The sequence below is a fragment of the Melanerpes formicivorus genome, unplaced genomic scaffold (assembly GCF_026170545.1).
Source record: "Melanerpes formicivorus ecotype bairdi unplaced genomic scaffold, bMelFor1.0.p_v2 SCAF_15, whole genome shotgun sequence".
In the NCBI taxonomy this organism is placed as follows: Eukaryota; Metazoa; Chordata; class Aves; order Piciformes; family Picidae; genus Melanerpes; species Melanerpes formicivorus.
In genome coordinates this window covers 2,562,805-2,583,499 of record NW_027142367.1, presented here as the reverse complement: position 1 = coordinate 2,583,499, position 20,695 = coordinate 2,562,805, and the positions used below count along the sequence as shown (strand labels likewise).

The following is a 20,695-nucleotide window of genomic DNA, read 5'->3' as shown; positions in this document are numbered from 1 at the left end:
GACTTGCATAATGCACTATAAGAACAATGCATTCATTACCATAACTTAATAATAAATAAATCAGGATATTTCTATAGTCAGATTCTGTTGTGCCTTTTTTTTGCCTCTTGAGAGAAGGAGAAGGGTGGAATGTCACACTGTTGTGATAAATGAAGATGACCTGAGCCCTTGTGCTTTTACGATCTGTCAATATCTTTCTGGTAATAAGATGCCCATAACTGAACACAGCATTGCAAGAGCATGTCGTGCATCCTAAAACCACATGAAGAAAGAATATTAGTATTGTACTCCAATACTTGATGATGGGGTGCCTGGTGAATGCAACCCAAAACCACATTGACCTTTTTTTCATAGGCACAATGCATTGGAAGCTCATGGCTAATTTGTCACTTAATATCTGCTGGGAGTTTGAAAATAGGCCTGGAAAAGAAAAAATACAAGGAGAAACTATGAGTAAGTGGACGGAATTTTAATTTTAAATGACCCTTTCTGTTCTGGTTTCTACTATCTTTTATTGTTGCTTCCAAACAATAATTTGACAAATAAAACCCCACACTGAATGGCTGTTTATTGTACTTTATATGACCCAAATCCTGACTGGTTTGGTAATACGAGGTGTGCCTCAAAAATACAAGTTACTAGTTCAGTGTGTTAAGTAAGCAGGAGCTGGCTGTAGACTTGCAGTAAGTACAAAGGCAACATATAAGCAGTGAGGGTTCTTTTTGTTTGGTTTGGATTTTTGCTCTTTGTTTGTTTATTTGTTTGGGGGGTTGGTTTTGGTTTCTTTTTTTCCAGAAATTACAATTTCTATTAAATAATTTTAAGCAGAAATCACAAATTACTTAAAGGGACAAGTAACATGCTTAAAGAGACTCTTTTTTCCCCCTGAATTTAGACAGTTGAAAGTTGTTTTTTTCCAAGTGAGCATTCATCTCTATTAATTGCCGTTGCTGAACCCTGAATGCTCAACAGAAGTCAGTCGCCTTGTTTAATGTTAGCAGAGCCTGGTGCCCTAACTTTGTTTCCTGAAAGAGAGTGTGTAATGCAGCTGGAATGCTAATGGGTGACATGTTGCAGGAAAGAGGAAGCAGGTTATCATATTTAGGACATTGACAAGTCAAAGTGTTGGGTGATATTAAGCACCAAACACTTGATGAGCATGATAGCATTGGAAAAGCCGAGTCTTGACCTGTTACTAAGACATGTCATGCTCAGAGAGTGGGTTAAGTTCAAAATGCAATGTCCTGAATAAAAAAAGCAAACAAACAAAAATAACAACAACAACAAAAAAAAATCAACTCCCAAGCAATAAGACTCAGGGTAGGTATTAGAAATATGGAATCAGAAACCAGTGGATTGATTCTGCCTCTGCAGTTACAAACGCAGCTCTGTAATAGCCAGTCCATCTGCTTTCTTACTGGTATCGTAGGTATTACGTTCCTCTTAGGAAACAGAATATAAAAGACACAGTGCAATAAAGGAGGCCAATCTCTTTATCACAGTAAGAATTCAAGGGACAATGGATACAAACTTGAACATAAAAGATTTCAGCTCAACATGAGGAGAAACTTCTTTACAGTGAGGGTGATGGAGCACTGGAAGAGGCTGCCCAGAGAGGTTGTGGGGTTTCCTTCTCTGCAGACTTTCAAAACCTGCCTGGACGCATTCCTGTGCAGACTACCCTAAGTGATCCTGCCTTGCCAGGTGAGTTGGACTCAATGACCTTTGGAGGTCACTTCCAACCTCTAACATTCTGTGATTCTGTGAAAACTGAGGTGTTAGTTTTAAGCATTCACATATAAACCGAGTGGGAGAGCCAGAGTTGTAGGCCTCCATGAGGAACACCCAGTAGTGGACGAGCATGTTCTGACACAGGGCAGCACAGCTGGGTAGATCTCAGTGCCCTTCATCTCAGAGCTGCAACCACCCTCTGTGGCAGTTTAGGCTGGGTGCCTCCCGTTACTCCACGTAAGTTACACCCCTGGTGTCCTGAGTGTCCAGCCCAGTAAGGTGGACACGGGAAACAAATTATTCCTACCCATAAATCCTGCACCCCATAAATCCATCTGCAAAGTCTTCTTCCTGCTCTGCTCCCATGGGAGATGTTCACTATCAGGCAATGGTGGAGGAGTATCTCAAGGCCTCTTAGGTCTGTCTAGGCCTAATGCCAGGAGGAGAAGGGGGGGCAGTCTGAGACCTGGCCAGCCTGAGACTAGCCTGGAAGGGGGGGGGGGCGGGCGGGGAAGAAAGAGCCCTGGGGGTTTTGGGTATAGGTGGGGAGAAGGGAAGTGTTGGGAGGCCTTTGGGTGTGGCATAAGGGACTCTATACACTTTGGGATATGTTTGCCACTATACTTTGTAGTTTCTGTAAAATACCAATTGCTTTTCCACTTAAACTTTCCATCCCTATCCAGTCCATTTGTGTGAGCGTCATTCTTTTGTCCCTCTTGGGGCAATAGAGGCCTCAGACCAGGACACCCTCAAAGGAGCAATCCCCCTACTGGAAAGGCTGAAAAAAGCTTCCTGCATACAGGAAGAAAATAAGGGCTGTGGCAGATCTGCATCTTGTTACAGCGGGTGATGTAGATCTCTGCCACCATCTTGTGAAGATGTCCACAGCGTACAAGCACTTCCTAGACACACCATAGAGTGTAATCGATTTCTCAGTAGCATTCGTCTGCAAAGAAACTGCCCAAGAGTTAGAATAAAATCAAATATTTATTTTAACAGAAAAAATAATGGGTTTGGGTTGTGGGGTTTTTAAGGATGATCTACTTTTCTTGGGGAAGGATTGCTGCTTCTTCCACAGAGTCAGATCAGCATGTCCCCATCCTCTCTCTCTTTTTCTTGGTTATGTATTAATCTTCTAATTACATCATTCATATCAGGAAAGGAGCAGGACACAAACGATATGAGCCAAGCTCCATCAGGAACCTGTGATTTCAAGGTCTGTGTAATAGTATCTTTTGGGTAGTCTAATATTCATAGAATCATAGAATCAATAAGGTTGGAAAAGACCTCACAGATCAAGTCCAACCTGTCACTCAAGACCTCATGACTAATAAACTATGGCACCAAGTGCCACATCCAATCCCCTCTTGAATACCTCCAGGGACAGGGACTCCACCACCTCCCTGGGCAGCACATTCCAACAGCTAACTCTCTCTGTGGAGAACTTTCTCCTCACCTCGAGCCTAAACCTCCCCTGGTGCAGTTTGAGACTGTGTCCTCTTGTTCTGGTGCTGATTGCCTGGAAGAAGAGACCAACCTCCACCTATCTACAACCACCCTTCAGTTTGTTGTAGACAGCTTAAGCTTTCATGTTTGAAAAGCTAGGAGCAGTGGTTTTTGATCACCCACTTCAGAAAGACATTTTTGAGGCTTAATCCATTGCATTGCTTCGTATTTTGTGAAATCTAAAAATATAGATACAGAAGTTATTATTGCCCTAGGCTAATGTACTTCATATGCATAATATGGATATAACAGTTCCTTTTTCATGAGACAACAGTCCAGATTTGTATTTTGTTCTACAGTAGAAGCTTTTACCTCACCATGGGGCACATACCTTCCTTTTATGGTAACCATGTTTGCATCAATCCAAACTTCAATCACATTTGTACCTTCTTCAAAGGTCTGTCTCATGGGGCTGAAATGCACAGCAACAAGGACTAATTTTGGGATCAGGATTCAATCTGTTAGAAGGTAGGAGGGCTCTGCAGAGGGACCTTGACAGGCTGGATGGATGGGCAGAGTCCAACATGATGTCATTTAACAAGTCCAAGTGCCAGGTGCTGCACTTTGGCCACAACAACCCCATGCAGCGCTACAGGTTGGGGTCAGAGTGGCTGGAGAGCAGCCAAACAGAAAGGGACCTGAGGGTAGTGGTTGACAGTAGCTGAACATGAGCCAGCAGTGTGCCCAGGTGGCCAAGAAGGCAAATGGCATCTTGGCCTGCATCAGAAATAGCGTGACCAGCAGGAACAGGGAAGTCCTTCTGCCCCTGTACATGGCACTGGTTAGGCCACACCTCAAGTACTGTGTCCAGTTCTGGGCACCTCAATTCAAGAAAGATGTTGACTTGTCATGAGGTGTTAAGTATTAAGTAATAGGTTGGACTTGATGATCTCTGAGGTCTTTTCCAGCCTGGTTGTTTCTGTGATTCTGTAATTTGAATGATGACTAATTGTCATTAGAGCTCAATAGTCATTAATGGGAAAATATTATAGCATACATTGCTTTCCCGTTAAAGTAAAAGAAGGATCAGTGTGAAGTCTAACACTGTTTAACATTATCATGTGCTTGAGAAACAGAATCAGCAATGACAAAGGTATGATTACTACAAGCAGATAAGCAGTGTGATAGGTGATAATGAGGACCAGCCAGCTGCACAGTAATCTAGATTTCTGGGCAAGATCATGAACCTCAGGACTGAAAAGGTTTTCAAATTGTCATCTAGTTTGTTTCCCACTGCCAAACCAAGATTAGGGATGCCTCTGTCTGCCTCAGAAAACTTTCTGCAATCTGAATTTAAACAAGTCCCAGGAAGGAGTCTCTCTGACATGCTGAGGGAATCTTTTGCAGGGTTCCACCATCCTAGTGAAAGTGCAGAACCTTTCACTGGTGTCTAAGTTGAGTCTAATAATATGCAATGTGAATCACTGATTCTTGAACCTGCCATCTGTAGCAAACATCACCTTATGTAAAGGCTGCCAGTAACATTTAATGCTGCCTTCTCTTCTTGAGGCTACCCCTGTTTTTTCAAACTTCCTTCACAGAGGATATTTTCCAGACCTCTGATCATTTCCAGTTTCTTTACCCTCTCCTCTTCATACCCTCTGCAACCTTCTTTCACCCATCATGGTAGTTTGAGGCTGTGCATAGAAAATTTCCCACAGATCTTGAACAGAAAGTAGTAGAATGTGAATAAATTACTATTGGATGCAAAAGGGAAAATAAAGATAAGGTCTAAATAATCCCATTGGACAGATAACTAACATAAAAGTTCCTTTGGTAAACTAACTTTCTTTTCAGCTTCTTCACTCTGACAGATACTAACTTGAGCTTCTGCTGGCTTTGATAACCTTGAATGTGTTATTGGTGTGGTTAAAGAGCTACTCTCTGCTCTTTCTTTTGTCTGGTGTACAGAGGAAGGGAAGGAAGTGGGGATGGGGAAGCTATTAGCAGTCCCCTGGTTTGTCCAGGGGGTTCTTGTGTGTTTGTAAATTATACATCTGTCTAAATACTGTATATTTTGTACATATTCATCACATTTCATATTTAGATTGTAGTTTTGCTTGTAAATACAGCTGCATTTGCTTTCCAAGAGAGCTGATCAGGCAATTTTATGTTGGGAGGGAACCCACCACATCCATCCCCTAAGTCAGCTGCAAAAATCCTGAGCAATAAGTGACCTTGTATTGTCCTTGCAAATAGCTAACTAAGATCTGGCTTATACTACCAAGGAGTCAGCTAGATCTGGTTCTAACTGTGTGAATTATTCCAACACCAAGTAAATCATCATTTTTTTCTGTTTATTAAACATATAGCCTGGAGAAGAGGAGCTCAGGGGAGACCTTATTGCTGTCTACAGCTACCTGAAGGGTGGTTGTAGCCAGGAGGAATTTGGTCTCTTCTCCCAGGCAACCAGCACCAGAACAAAGGGACACAGTCTCAAGCTGTGCCATGGGTAGTTTAGGCTTGAGGTGAGGAGAAAGTTCTTCACTGGGAGAGTCGTTAGACATTGGAATGTGCTGCCCAGGGAGGTGGTGGAGTCACTGTCCCTGGAGGTGTTCAAGAGGGGGTTGGACGTGGCACTTGGTGCCATGGCTTAGTTGTGAGGTCTTGGGTGATAGGTTGGACTTGGTGATCTTGGAGGTCTCTTCCAACATTGGTGATTCAACAATATATAACTATTAGTATAGATAGATAGATATAGATATAAATATATGTATTTATAGATATAGATATAGATATATGTGTATATGTACATATATACATCTATATATCTATAAATATATGTATTTATAGATATGATATATGTATTTATATCTATAAATATATGTAATATATATAATTATATTTATATTATGAATATAATCATGTTTTTAAACACATTTATAAATATAGTGATAAATAAATATCACTATGTTTATTTATCCAGGTGTCTTGCATTTGTTTACAAGTATCTTATGATGATTAGGTGGTGCTGGGTGATAGGTTGATCTCGAAAGTCTTTTCCATCCTGCTTAATTCTGTATTCTATTCTGACCTACTCTCCTTTTCCTTGTTCCTTCTAGTATCCTATTACAATTAATATAGGCCTTAACAGATTTTCATACTCCCTTATAATCTTACTTCCTAGTAGGTTTGTTGCCCACTCCTGTTGCATGTGTGTGTAAGAGGTGGACTCTTATCTTTGCTCCTCAGCTTTTGGAACAATATCCTATCACTGGGAAAATCCAAAAGCCTGCTGCCAACACCAGATATGAAACCACGTACTTGTCTCTAGGATGCCTCAACTGCTGCCAGAGTCTTGACTGCAGATACTGGCAGAAAGGACATTTGTTTCCCCTACATCTGCACCCTGTTTCTGCCAGAGCCTCAGAGTCATTTTGCCTCTGCTTTGGACCTTTCCCAACCAACATCATCATCATGTTTATAAATGCATAAAGGGTGAGTGCCAAGAAGATGGAGCCAGGCTCTGCTCAGTGATGCCCAATGACAGGACAAGGTGCAGTGAGTGGAAGTTGAGGCACAGGAAGTTCCATGGAAACAGGAGGAAGAATTATTTCCCTGTGAGGGTGTAAGAGCACTGTAACAGCCTACACAGGGGGGTTGTGGAGTCTCCCTCTCTGGAGATATTCAAGACCTGCCTGGATGAGTTCCTGTGTGGCCTGGTACAGGTGATCCTGCTATGGCAGGGGGGTTGGACTGGATGATCTTTTGAGGTCCCTTCCAGCCCCTGACATTCTGTGATTCTGTGTTCACAGGAATGTACAGCCTGGGCTGCTGATCTGGTGGCTGACTGAGCTACTCAGCAACATTTCTGCTACCTCCTCCTGGGACTTTGCAGCAGCCTCCACATTGTCCTTACATCCCTTCCTCTGGAAAACTATCTATCAGTAGATGGCAGTAGGACCCATCCACCACCCTTATTTATCTCCAGGAAATGCTCATCATCATATGGAACAGGTTGCCCAGGGAGGTGGTAGAAGCCTCATCCCTGGAGGTTTTTAAGGCCAGACTGGATGTGGCTCTGAGCAACTTGCTGTAGTGTGAGGTGTCCCTGCCCATGGCAGGGGATTTGGAACTAGATAATCCTTGAGGTCCATTCCAGCCCTAGCAAGTCTATGATTCTATGATGTTGTGGTGCTCAAGATATGTGTTTTCTACCTTTGAAGTGAGTCTGGATACTCACTGCCTCACTCACTGCAATGTGCATGTGCTTGTGTTTCAGCAGGAGACAGCTATGAGTGAATGCAGAAGTTGTCAGGCCTCATCTGCTGAAATGTTTTGCCATGATTGCCAACAGCCACAACTTCCTACAAAACTTCTGCTTTTCTGAAGAAGTTCTGGGGGTTTTTTTCAGCTAGTCACTGTGAGTAATCCCAGACAAATTTCACCTTGTTCCATTTGATTTTTTCAGCTTCAGCTTTTGAAAAACCACCAAAAAAAAACCAAACCCAAAACAAACCAAAAACCACCAAAACCCAACACTAATTCTAAAAGTAAACTCTAGCTCAGTCAGATTTTGAAAAATACAATAGTTACAAGATGCAGAGATGTGTGTGTGGGGGGGAAACAGGTAACAACTTTAGAGGTTTAATTTTTGCAATTTTTATATGCATTGTTCTGTACAATATAAATAAATTGGACTGTTAGCTTTTTTGACAAGTCTTATATTTAACATCCTTTTGTAATGCAGCAAGTCACTCCAAAGCAGCTAAGTATAGTGGTGAAAATTATTTCTTTGGTGACTGCAGTAAATAGCCTTTATGCCTAATAAATCACAGTCACCTGTGATAAATCACGTCTAGGGACACTGACCCCACCACCTCCCTGGGCAACCCATTGCAATGGGCAATCTCTGTGAAGAACTTCCTAACATCCAGTCTAAACTTCCCCCTGGTGCAGCTTGAGACTGTGTCCCCTTGTTCTCTCACTGGTTTCCTGGGAGAAGAGACCAACCCCCACCTGGCTACAACCTCCCTTCAGGTAGTTGTAGATGGCAATAAGGTCTCCCCTGAGCCTCCTCTTCTCCAGGCTAAACAACCCCAGCTCCCTCAGCCTCTCCTCATAGGGCTTGTGCTCCAGACCCCCCACCAGCTTTGTTGCCCTCCTCTGGACACATGCCAGCAACTCAATATCTTTCTTGAATTGAGGGGCCCCAGAACTGGACACAGTACTCAAGGTGTGGCCTAAGATAACAGAAAAACTCGTGGTGCTCAGTCACAGTAGGAGATTAGCCCTGTGCTCCCGGGGTACCTCATCCTGCCCAGCTGCCCGGATCCAGCCCTGTTTCCCAGCTCACAGTCACCCTGGGCTCTGTCAGTCAGTCATGATTTATTTACCCAGACTGTTAAGTTGTCTTGGCACTTCCACAAGAACTTGTAATGGATACGTAGCTGGCAGAGGGCATGTGTACACAGCACAACACAGTGCAGCATCAGATACCCATCTGGCTGGGAGGGAGCCAGCACACCTACATGGAACAGCAGAGCACACTGCAAAAATGCAAACCTGAAATCTCCAGCCATGTTCAAGCACACAAGGGAGTTAGCTCTGCACATGCATGGCTGATGTCCCCCACACTAGCAGGATGAGTGTTAGCAGAGCGACTTCTGTGCTGATATCTGGAGTGGAAGGCAGGTGTTCCCTGCAGACTTAGTTGCATTTCCCTGAATTCTCCTGTTGGCAAAGTGAGCTCACCTCTCAGCCTCTTCTGCACAGCAACTGCAGAAATATCATCTGCTCTTTCCTCCTTCCTACTGAGCACGGGCTGCAACCAAGACAACCTTTGTCAAAATATACTTATGATACTATTTATATCTTGAATTGGTGACATACCTTGTCAAACAATGGTTGTACATCTCACCTGGCTGACGTGTGAAGTCCAAACCTGATTTATAAGTCATGACACTTTACATGCTGTTGCATTCATTTAAGAGTCACTGAACTGTTTTATGGCTTGAGCTTTTGAATTGTAAAGCACACTTGCACTCTACATTCCCTGTAATTTATTTGTAATACAGGTCTTTTTACTTGGGTTATAATATTTGCTTTACTAACTTGTTTATACAGATAGAGAAAAGGTGTCATGCTTACTGAGCTCAAACTCTAGCCTATACCCTGCAATGCACAGGGCACCTTTAGCACCACTGCTTTTACCACCCAAGAAAAAAACTTATTCTAGACCTTGTAGAACCACACCACACACAATCCCATGAACCATTATGCAGCCCTGCAAAGGTCATTGCCTAATTCAAGCCAATACCATTGAGGCTGGCCTGCTGTAATGGGTTGGGGCAAACCCCGAAATAACAACTCAGACAAAAGGGATTGCAAAAGTGATGGAAAGTTTAAATAGAAAAAAACAATTTAAAAACAAACACCAATGAAAGCTTTACAGAGAACCACAAGCACCGTGACAAAGAGAGAAATCTCAGAACATGCCCAAGAACATCCCATCCCCACCTGGGGGTACACCCAAACCCCCCCAGGGCTCTTTCCTCTCCCCCCCAACCCAGCCTTGGGCCTGGGCAGGCCCAAGGGAGGCGGCTCATGCCATTTTACCTAAGCTGCAGCTGGGGACAAAAGAGGAAGTGAAGACCCCGCATGGGCATTTTATAGGGAAGCAGGGCATTATGGGAATGAAATACCTGCCTGTGACCACCGCCTGGGCTGGGCCCACCCCTCGGGACCTCCCAGGTGTGTTCTGTGCAGTGGCATCCGGGCCAGCACCCCGCCTAAACCACCACACCTGCTTTGAACCACCATTTCCCTAGGTCTGTGCTTGTGCCTGACAGCCCATATAGGTCAGCCAGCATCCATTTGTACAGGCGTGTTGCACCAGAACTGAGCCCTGGATACCTTTTTGCAGGACAAGCTGAATCTCTTTCTGTACTGATTAGGTTTCATTGAACTATTTTTCAAGCTTGTTTTTAATCTCACACTTTTTACTTTGGAGTCTGAAGCTCTTCAACTGTATAAAGACTACATATTTTCTATATTGGCAGAAAAATTAAGTGCCACAATAATGTCCTGATCATCCCCATGTAAAATCTGACTTTTCTCACCTCCAAGTACCTTGTGTCTATCATCTTTTTATCTGACAAAACCATGCAGTATGGTCATTGGCATCATCACTACATGCTGTGCTCTGTAGCCCTACACACAGGGTAGCAGAGGATGCAGTAGAAGAATGACTTCACAGAGAAAGACTCCCTCCTTTAGGACAAGGATAACTCAGCATCATTTCTAGACCTTTTTCTCTCCTGCCATCTGTGCCCACCACTGCTAGATCCAAACTTTCATCTCAGCATGGAAGCAGGGTGCTGAGATGACTCTCAGCTTTAGGTTGGTTGTGAAACTGGGAGTGCATGGGTCTGAGTATGGAAAGACAGTCCAACAAAGCAAGTCTCCCAGGGAAAAGGCTAATAATAATAATAATAGTAATAATAATAATAAACCAGGTTGGAAGATACCTTCAAGATCATCACGTCCAACCCATGAACCAATTCAATCCACCTAAACAACTAAACCATGGCACCAAGCACCCTATCAAGTCTCCTCCTGAACACCTCCAATGATGGTGACTCCACCACCTCCCCGGGCAGCCCATTCCAATGGGCAATCACTCGCTCCCTATAGAATTTTTCCTAACATCCAGCCTAAAGCTCCTCTGGTGCACTTTGAGACTGTGTCCTTGTGTTCTGATTCTGGCTGCCTGGGAGAAGAGACCAACATCTGCCTGTCTACAACCCCCCTTCAGGTAGTTGTAGACAGCAATGAGGTCACCCCTGAGTCTCCTCTTCTCCAGGCTAAGCAACCCCAGCTCCCTCAGCCTCTCCTCATAGGACTTGTGTTCCAAACCCCTCACCAACTTTGTTGCCCTTCTCTGGACTTGTTCCAGCAAGTCAACATCCTTCCTAAACTGAGGAGCCCAGAACTGCACACAGTACTCGAGGTGTGGCCTAACCAGTGCAGTGTACATGGGCAGAATGACCTCCCTGTTCCTGCTGGCCACACTGTTCTTGATGCAAGCCAGGATGTCATTGGCCCTCTTGGATGCCTGGGCACACTGCAGGCTCATGTTCAGCTTACCATTGACCAGTGACCAGGGGTTGTTGTGGCCAATGTGCAGAACCCAGCGCTTGGATGTGTTAAGTCTCATGCCCTTGGATTCTGCCCATCTGTCCAGTCTGTTGAGGTCCCTCTGCAGAGCCTCTCTACCCTCCAGCAGATCAACTCCTGCCCCCAGCTTGGTATCGTCAGCAAATTTACTGATGATGGACTCAATGCCCTCATCCAGATCATCAATAAAGATGTTAAAGAGCACAGGGCCCAGCACTGATCCTTGGGGCACACCAGCAGAAACAACACAGACCTGGACAATTCCCCAGACTGTAGCAGACAAAATGTTTTCTGGAGAAGGGCAATGAGGATGGTGAGAAGCCTCAAGCAGAAGCCCTATGAGGAAAGGCTGAGAGAGCTGAGGTTGTTTAGCCTGGAGAAGAGGAGGCTCAGGAGAGACCTTATTGCTGTCTACAACCACCTAAAGGGTGGTTGTAGCCAGGAGGGGGTTGCTCTCTTCTCCCAGGCAACCAGCACCAGAACAAGAGGACACAGTCTCAAGCTGTGCCGGGGGAAGTTTAGGCTGGAGGTGAAGAGAAAGTTCTTCAGTGAGAGAGTTGTTAGGCATTGGAATGGGCTGCCCAGGGAGGTGGTGGAGTCACCATCTCTGGAGGTGTTCAAGAGGGGATTGGATGTGGCACTTGGTGCCATGGTTTAGTAGTCATGAGGTCTGTGGTGACAGGTTGGACTTGATCTTTGAGGTCTCTTCCAACCTTGTTGATTCTATGATTCTATGATTCTAGTTCTCTTTTTCTGCATTCTTGCTTGTGTTCCTCACCCAACTACAAAAATACAAGATAATAGCACAAAATGAAATGTATGGCAGGCTGTGCTTTGCTGGGTCTAGAAAAGCTGAAACATATCTAGTGATTACAAGCATTAGTTTGTTTGGCTGTGCAACTGCCAGCATTCTGTTTTCCTGGACTGCTGCAAATACATTCCCATCAGAATCACTATTTCAATAAGAAAAGCAAAACAAAGAAACAAACAAAAAGAACAACAACAAACCCCCCCCCCCCCCCCCCAACTTACTGATATAATAACCTTGCTTAAGAACTGCAAACACCACAAACTGATACTTAATTCTCCAAGCTGCACTTAAAATCTTTGTGTGATGCATTCATGGTGATATTTCCTCTTGGGTGAATCCAGCAGGATGAAAACTCTTGGCTGTTGTTCTTGCACGAAACACCAGACTTGCTTTAGAGTTAGTTTGCATGGTAAAGCTGGAACATCTCACTTAGAAACATAGAGTCATGGATAAGACTTTCCACTTGTCATTATTGCTATCAAAGATTAAGTCTTTAGCTCATAGCAGCCCCACAGACAGTTTGCCATCTTGACTTCATATGGCCACTGACATGGCGGATTTAAATCCACAATGTGTCTGCAGCATGTAAACCACTGTGTAAGTTGACATATTGGTCTTTTAACACACAATAATTCATTGGGAGGAAATTCCATTGATGTTTAGTATGTGTGCACGTTTGTAATGACAAGTTCTGCTTTAACAAGTAACAAATAATCCAGAGTCTCTTATGAACAAATCAAAAGGGTTATGGCAGAGGCTCTCTGTACCTAAGAATAAGGCAATGGTGGAGAATGATCCCAGAGAAAAATAAATCAGATTTACTATGTGTATGGGCAGCTTCTCCTGAACTACTCCCATGTCATATACTGTATATGTCAGAAGTTAAAGAGAGCTCAAATGAAAGCTATTTCCTGACTTGTGCACAGCAAACCAGAACTATTATTTTAATCATTCTGGCATGTGAATTTATTGATTTAGCCTAGCATCCTGCATTTTCCTGTGGAAAACAAGCCACAGAAAGTTCATTTGGCACCACTTCACATGTGCCACAAATGTGCAGAATTCCATAAGAGAAAAAGAAATCACCCAAGTTCATGACTTGAGCAATGCAGACATTCTCAGCATGTACCTCCACTCTGCCTTCATGAGTTTCTAGTCTTAGAAGAACGAAAGCAGCACTCTGGCATCTTCTCTGTGTTGGGAGACTCAGATAAGGAGGCCTGCATGTGTTTGTGTGCAGTGGCACCTGACTGACCAGCTGGTTTTCCTTGGAAGAGAGTGACTTTTTTAACAAGCTTTTTGATTAGCAAAGCCTCAGCAATGATGTCGTTAGTTATTATATTAGTTAGTGTGCCCAGGTGGCCAAGAAGGCAAATGGCATCCTGGCCTGGATCAGGATCAGTGTGGCCAGCAGGAACAGGGAGGTCATTCTGCCCCTGTACTCAGCACTGATTAGGCCACACCTTGAGTCCTGTGTCCAGTTCTGGGCTCCTCAGTTTAGGAAAGATGTTGACTTGCTGGAATGTGTCCAGAGAAGGGCAACAAAGTTGGGGAGGAGTTTGGAGCACAAGCCCTATGAGGAGAGGCTGAGGGAGCTGGGGTTGCTTAGCCTGGAGAAGAGGAGGCTCAGGGGAGACATTATTGCTTGCTGTCTACAACTACCTGAAGGGAGGTTATAGCCAGGTGGGGGTTGGTCTATTCTCCCAGGCAACCTGTGGCAGAACAAGGGGATGCAGTCTCAAGCTGTGCCAGGGGAGGTTTAGACTGGATGTTAGGAAGAAGTTCTTCCTAGAAAGAGTGATTGCCCATTGGAATGTGCTGCCCAGGGAGGTGGTGGAGTCACCGTGACTGGAGGTGTTTAGGAAGAGACTGGATGGGGTGCTTGGTGCCATGGTTTAGTTGGTTAGGTGGTGTTGGATGATAGGTTGGACTCGATGATCCCAAAGGTCTCTTCCAACCTTGTTAATTCTATTCTATTCTATTCTATTCTATTCTATTCTATTCTATTCTATTCTATTCTATTCTATTCTATTCTATTCCATTCCATTCCATTCCATTCCATTCCATTCCATTCCATTCCATTCTATATGGACGTGTCCTTCCAGTGATGCAGGGTTGCCAGAGTGCAGCAGGTTACATTGATGCCTACTTCATTCCTGGGAGAGGATGAAAGGGGGGGGAAAGAGTTGTCCTAGTTCAGAGCAGGATAGGTTGTTCTGTTGCTCCAAAAGGGGCAAAAGAATAACGCTCACACCAATGGATTGTCATGGGTAGTCATGGAAAGTTTAAATGGAAAAGCAATTCATATACTACAAAACCCACAAAGCATAGTGGTGAACATAGCAAAGCATATGAAGTTCAAATAAATCCCCAGTCTAATCTTAACACACAAGTTCCTTTACACTAGACCAAAACACCCAACACTCCCCCTCTCTCAACCTGGGGTTCACCCAAAAACCCTATGGCTTTCCCATCCCCACATTTCTTGGCTGGTTACAGTCTGGCCCAGCCTGAACTGCCCCCACATTTTACCCTGGCATTAAGTCTAAACCTGTCAAGATTGCACAGGAAAAAAAAAATTACTCAGGCCAAAGAGGCCTGGGATGCTCCCCCACTGTTACCAGATAAGAGAGGGTCTCTCTCCCATGGGAGCAGAAAGGGAAGAAAGAGAAAGACAATAAGATTGCAGCCAGATTTACAAGGGTGGAGGATTTATGGGTAGCAATACACTATTGCCTGTGTCCATCCACTGGGCTGGACACTCTAGACACTGGAGGTCTCAACTCTGTGGCTTCTTTTTTGGATGCACCCAGCCAAAATGGCCACAAGGGTCTTCTGTAAGCATGAACAAAGTGTTGACAAAGGAGAACATGAACCCGATGCGTTGCCTCATTTTAACTGTCCCTCTAATCCCTCCAGGCGTGATGGCAGGAAAGGCAGGTTGATCCCTAGAAGACAGCTTTTGCCCTCCATCCTTGTCTCCTCCTTCAGCAGCCAAGAGGATTAAAATAGAGGTCAGACTCCTCCAAAGCATAACAAAGAGCACCGGCCCCAAAACTGTAAGTCTGTGAAGCATGAAGTACTGCTTCCTGAACTTGACCTGGCCACTTAAGCACACCAACAATGCACACTTGCAGCCCTAAAGGCAAATCACATCCTGGGCTACTCCACAAGAAGCATGTCTAACAGGTCAAGAGAAGTCGGCCAGGAGGGTCAATGGCATCCTGGCTTGCATCAAGAACAGTGTGGCCAGCAGGAGCAGGGAGGTCATTCTGCCCCTCTACACTGCACTGATTAGGCCACACTTCAAGTCCTGTGTCCAGCTCTGGGCCCCTCAGTTTAGGAAGGATGTTGACTTGCTGGAATGTGTCCAGAGAAGGGCAACAAAGTTGGTGAGGGGTTTGGAACACAAGTCCTATGAGGAGAGGCTGAGGGAGCTGGGGTTGCTTAGCCTGGAGAAGAGGAGACTCAGGGGTGACCTCATTGCTGTCTACAACTACCTGAAGGGGGGTTGTAGACAGGCAGAGGTTGGTCTCTTTTCCCAGGCAGCCAGTACCAGAACAAGAGGACACAGTCTCAGGCTGCACCAGGGGAGGTTCAGGCTGGAGGTCAGGAGGAAGTTTTACACAGAGAGAGTGATTGCCCATTGGAATGGGCTGCCAGGGGAGGTGGTGGAGTCGCCAGTGCTGGAGGTGTTCAGGAGGAGACTTGACAGGGTGCTTGGTTGCATGGTTTAGTTGGTTAGGTGGTGTTGGATGATAGGTTGGACGTGATGATCTTGAAGGTCTCTTCCAACCTGGAAAAAAAAGAAAGAAAGAAAGAAGTGATTTGGCCACTCTACTCAGCTCTAGTGAGATCTCACCTGGAGTACTGTCTCTAGCTCTAGGGCCCCCAACAGAAGAGAGACATCAACCTGGTGGAGCAGGTCCAGAGAAGGGCCACAAAGATGATCAGGGCGCTGGAGCACCTCTCCTATGAAGACAAGCTGAGAGCTGGGGCTGTTTAGCCTGGAAAAGAGAAGACTCTGGGGAGACCTTATAGCTACATTACAATATCTGATGGGGTCTCATTGGACCTGCAGGAAGGCTGGGGAAAGACTGTTTAGAAGGGCTTGGAGTGATAGGACAAGGAGCAATGGTTTTAAACTGTAGCAGAGTAGATTTAGGTGGGACATAAGGAAGAAATTCTTTATAATGAGAGCAGTAAAATAATGGAACAAGTTGCCCAAGAATGTGATTGAGGCCCTGTCCCTGGAGGCATTCAAGATCAGATCTGATGTGGCCACAGGTAGCCTGATTTAGTTGGAGGTGTTTCTGCAATTGAAGCCATGGTTTAGTTGTCATGAGGTGTTGGGTGATAGGTTGGACTTGATGATCTCTGAGATCTTTTCCAACCTTATTGATTCTATGATTCTGATTCTATGACTCTATGTCTCTGTTTTCTGCAGGGTGTAGGCATCATGGAATCATAGAGGGGTCTGAGTTAGAAGAGATGCCCAAAAGTCATAGTTCAGTGAAATATTTTTTCAAGAATACCTGGGTTTGCCAGCAGATAGACCTATGTGGTTGGCTACAGATCAAAATGCTACTATTCAAGCGTGTGTGCAGCACAACCCATCAAAGAACCAGAGCCTGGAGGCAAATGAAGAAGGAAAATATGCCTGTATGAGGAGCAGGTTGTTGGTTTGGGAAGTAACAGTGTGTTGCTACCCACAAAGCAGGATTAGCAGGAACACAACTTCACTGATATAACTGAGCTCTGGTTCAGCAAAAAAAAACTCTGAGGAGTGAAATAGGTGACGCTGGTAAAATCACCCCAGGCTACATGAAAAGGTTTTGGTTCCATTGCCCAGCAACAAGAATGCAGAGTCTCTTACTTTAAAACATGTGGTAGCTTAGGAAATCATGGAATCATAGAATTGTTGGGTTGGAAGGGACACCAAGGATCATCTAGTTCCAACCCCCCTGCCATGGGCCGGGACACCTCACACTAGATCAGGTTGCTCACAGCCACATCCAGCCTGGCCTTAAACACCTCCAGGGATGAGGCTTCCACAACCTCCCTGGGAACCTGTGCCAGTGTCTCACCACCTTCATGGGGAAGAATTTCTTCCTAACATCCAATATGAATCTACTCATTTATATTTTTTTTCCATTCCTCCTAGTCCTATCATTCCCTGACACCCAAAAAGTCCCTCCCCAGCTTTCTTGTAGGCCCCCTTCAGATACCAGAAGGCCACAATAAGGTCTCCTCGGAGCCGTCTCTTCTCCAGACTGAATGAGACTGACTGAAACACCTTGTGTTCAAATTCCAATCTTCTAATTTGAGTGTTTCCTGGTGTAAGGAAGAGTAGATAACAGGTCACTCAGGACGCTGTAATTTCTGGGTCTGGAGAAATCTTGCTAAAGTAAAACAAGACTCACAAGACAGAAGGGAAGGAAAGAGAGGAAAACGTAACTTAGCAAAAGGTGGTGGATGTGGTGTTGTAAAAGGAGAGGGGGAATATGTGTGTCTGAAAAGGACTTGGGCAGGGACAGCTTACACTAGGGTCAGGTTGCTCAGAGCTGTGTCTTTTGTGAAGAAGTCATATTTATAGAAGTAATATACTAAGGAAAATCATATTTATATCACTGTGTTGGATAATCATCTGCCTTTGCTTTTTATTTTAGATAGCATTAAGGGGAGAAGACTGAACTGGGAACTGATGACATATTCAGTGTCTGAGAGTCCACCAAGTAACACAGAAATACCAAGCTGAAATTTTAGAAAACCCTTTTTTTTTACCTCAGAATGCCTGAGTAAAACTGCTTGAAAAGATTCTGGACTTATGCAGGAGGGTATTTTCAAACAATTGTTTCTGGAGAGTTAGTTGGAGACCTGAGAAGCTTGGTTGCAGACACATACCAGTTATTCATAGTGCTAATGCAGAGAGTATCACAGATTCATGAGGATACCCTGGAGGAAAACAGTTCATAATATCATGTAAACATTTTCCATACTGAGGTCACATATGACTGACACACAGCACTGCCGATTTGATAAAACACTTTTGTCGACTAAAACAACATAAACCAGGCTGTCACTCATTTAAGCCTTAGCCTCAAGGCTTATTTAATATATAGAAGTGAAAGCCAAGTGTGTTTTGCTGATACTCTGTCCTGTTTCTCTTCCACTGGTGCCGGAAGGACCATCAGGAGTTCAGTACATGTTGGAGGAAATTGTGGTACCTATTGGTGAATGACACTGCTATTTGTACTCTGTGCCCTACATGACCCAATCAATTCTCTGTTGCAATAAACACCACTGCCTGACTAAAGAACTTAACCTGGGAAATACTGAACCCAAAACAAATGTCATTTGACCTAGATTGGATTTTTTTTTTTTGTCCGTTCATTAAAATTGTTCATAAGGTTCCATTTCCTGAGGCAAACCAAGGGCAGAGACACTCAACTAAACATAATTCTTGATGATCTCATATTGAAATAAAAGTGCTCACCTACTGACATACATCTTAATTAACACTATTCTACTCAAGCATTCAAATCAGCATTTCCAACCAGGAATTCATAAATATTAAGCCTTACTTTAAAAGTCTACATTCTGTGTCTCTCTACCGTATATCTTTATTGATGATCTGGATGAGGGCATTGAGTCCATCATCAGTAAATTTGCTGACGACACCAAGCTGGGGGCAGGAGTTGATCTGCTGGAGGGTAGAGAGGCTCTGCAGAGGGACCTCAACAGACTGGACAGATGGGCAGAATCCAAGGGCATGAGATTTAACACATCCAAGTGCCAGGTTCTGCACATTGGTCACAGCAACCCCATGCAGTGCTACAGGCTGGGGCCAGAGTGGCTGGAGAGCAGCCAGGCAGAAAGGGACCTGGAGGGTCGATGGTAGGCTGAACATGAGCCTGCAGTGTGCCCAGGCAGCCAGGAGGGCCAATGGCATCCTGGCCTGCATCAGGAACAGTGTGGCCAGCAGGAACAGGGAGGTGATTCTCACACTGTATGCTGCACTGGTTAGGCCACACCTTGAGTCCTGTGTCCAGTTCTGGGACCCTCAGTTTAGGAAGGATGTTGACTTGCTGGAACGTGTCCAGAGAAGGGCAACAAAGTTGGTGAGGGGTTTGGAACACAAGCTCTATGGGGAGAGACTGAGGGAGCTGGGGTTGCTTAGCCTGGAGAGGAGGAGGCTCAGGGAAGATCTGGTTGATGGTAGGCTGGAGTGTGTCCAGAGAAGGGCAACAAAGTTGGTGAGGGGTTTGGAACATAAGCCCTATGAGGAAAGACTGAGGGAGCTGGGATTGCTTAGCCTGGAGAAGAGGAGACTCAGGGGTGACCTTATTACTCTCTACAACTACCTGAAGGGAGGTTGTAGACAGGTGGATGTTGGTCTCTTCTCCCAGGCACCCAGTACCAGAACAAGAGGACACAGCCTCAGGCTGTGCCAGGGGAGGTTTAGGTTGGACGTTAGGAGGCAATTCTATACAGAGAGAGTGATTGCCCATTGGAATGGGCTTCCTGGGGAGGTGGAGGAGTCGCCGTCATTGGAGGTTTTCAGGAGGAGACTTGATGGGGTGCTTGGTGCCATGGATTAGTTGTTTAGGTGGGTTGGATTGGTTGATGGGTTGGATGCGATGATCTTGAAGGGTCTCTTCCAACCTGGTCCATTCTATTCTATTCTATTCTATTCTATTCTATTCTATTCTATTCTATTCTATTCTATTCTACTCTACTCTACTCTACTCTACTCTACTCTACTCCTATTCTATTCTATTCTATTCTATTCTATTCTATTCTATTCTATTCTATTCTATTCTTACTGTCTACAACTACCTCAAGGGAGGTTGTAGCCAGGCGGATGTTGGTCTCTTCTCCCAGGCAACCAGAACAAGAAGACACTGTCTCAAGCTGCACCAGAGGGAGTTTAGGCTGGAGGTTAGGAAGAAGTTCTACACAGAGAGAGTGATTGCCCATTGGAATGGGCTGCCTGGGGAGGTGGTGGAGTCACCATCATTGGAGGTGTTCAGGAGGAGACTTGATAGGGTGCTTGGCTGCATGGTTTAGTTGTTTAGGTGGGTTGGATTAGTTGATAGGTTGGACATGATGATCTTGAAGGTCTCTTCCAACCTGGTCCATTCTATTCTATTCTATTCTATTCTATTCTATTCTATTCTATTCTATTCTATTCTATTCTATTCTATTCTATTCTATTCTATGCATCAGCCATCCTGTCCCAGCTCAGGATTTAAAAAAGAATGTCTTTGCATCTAAACTTAGAGTTTTGGTTGATACAGCAGCAAACTATTCTTGTGTCTTCATGCCTCTTTTGCAAAAATGATCTGTTTCTAGAAGGAAAATGGTTCTATTGCAGTTAGGTGAAGAGTTTCCTTGCTTTTTGTTACAATCAGCTTCTCAGGATGCTTTTGTTTATTCAACCTCATACAGAATACAGAATTAAGCAGGTTGGAAAAGACCTTCGGGATCATCAAGTCCAACCTATCATCCAACACCATCTAATCAACT

At 44.6% G+C, this 20,695-nt stretch overlaps 1 long non-coding RNA gene across 1 annotated transcript in view; it reads right to left on the bottom strand.

Moving 5' to 3' along the window:
• Positions 1–15,842: 15,842 nt before the first annotated feature.
• Positions 15,843–20,695, bottom strand: part of LOC137445755 (uncharacterized) — a 36,339-nt gene continuing 31,486 nt past the window's right edge. The window contains exon 3 of the long non-coding RNA XR_010988478.1: positions 15,843–15,962. This is a non-coding gene — a long non-coding RNA (uncharacterized lncRNA). The remainder of the gene's footprint in view (positions 15,963–20,695) is intronic.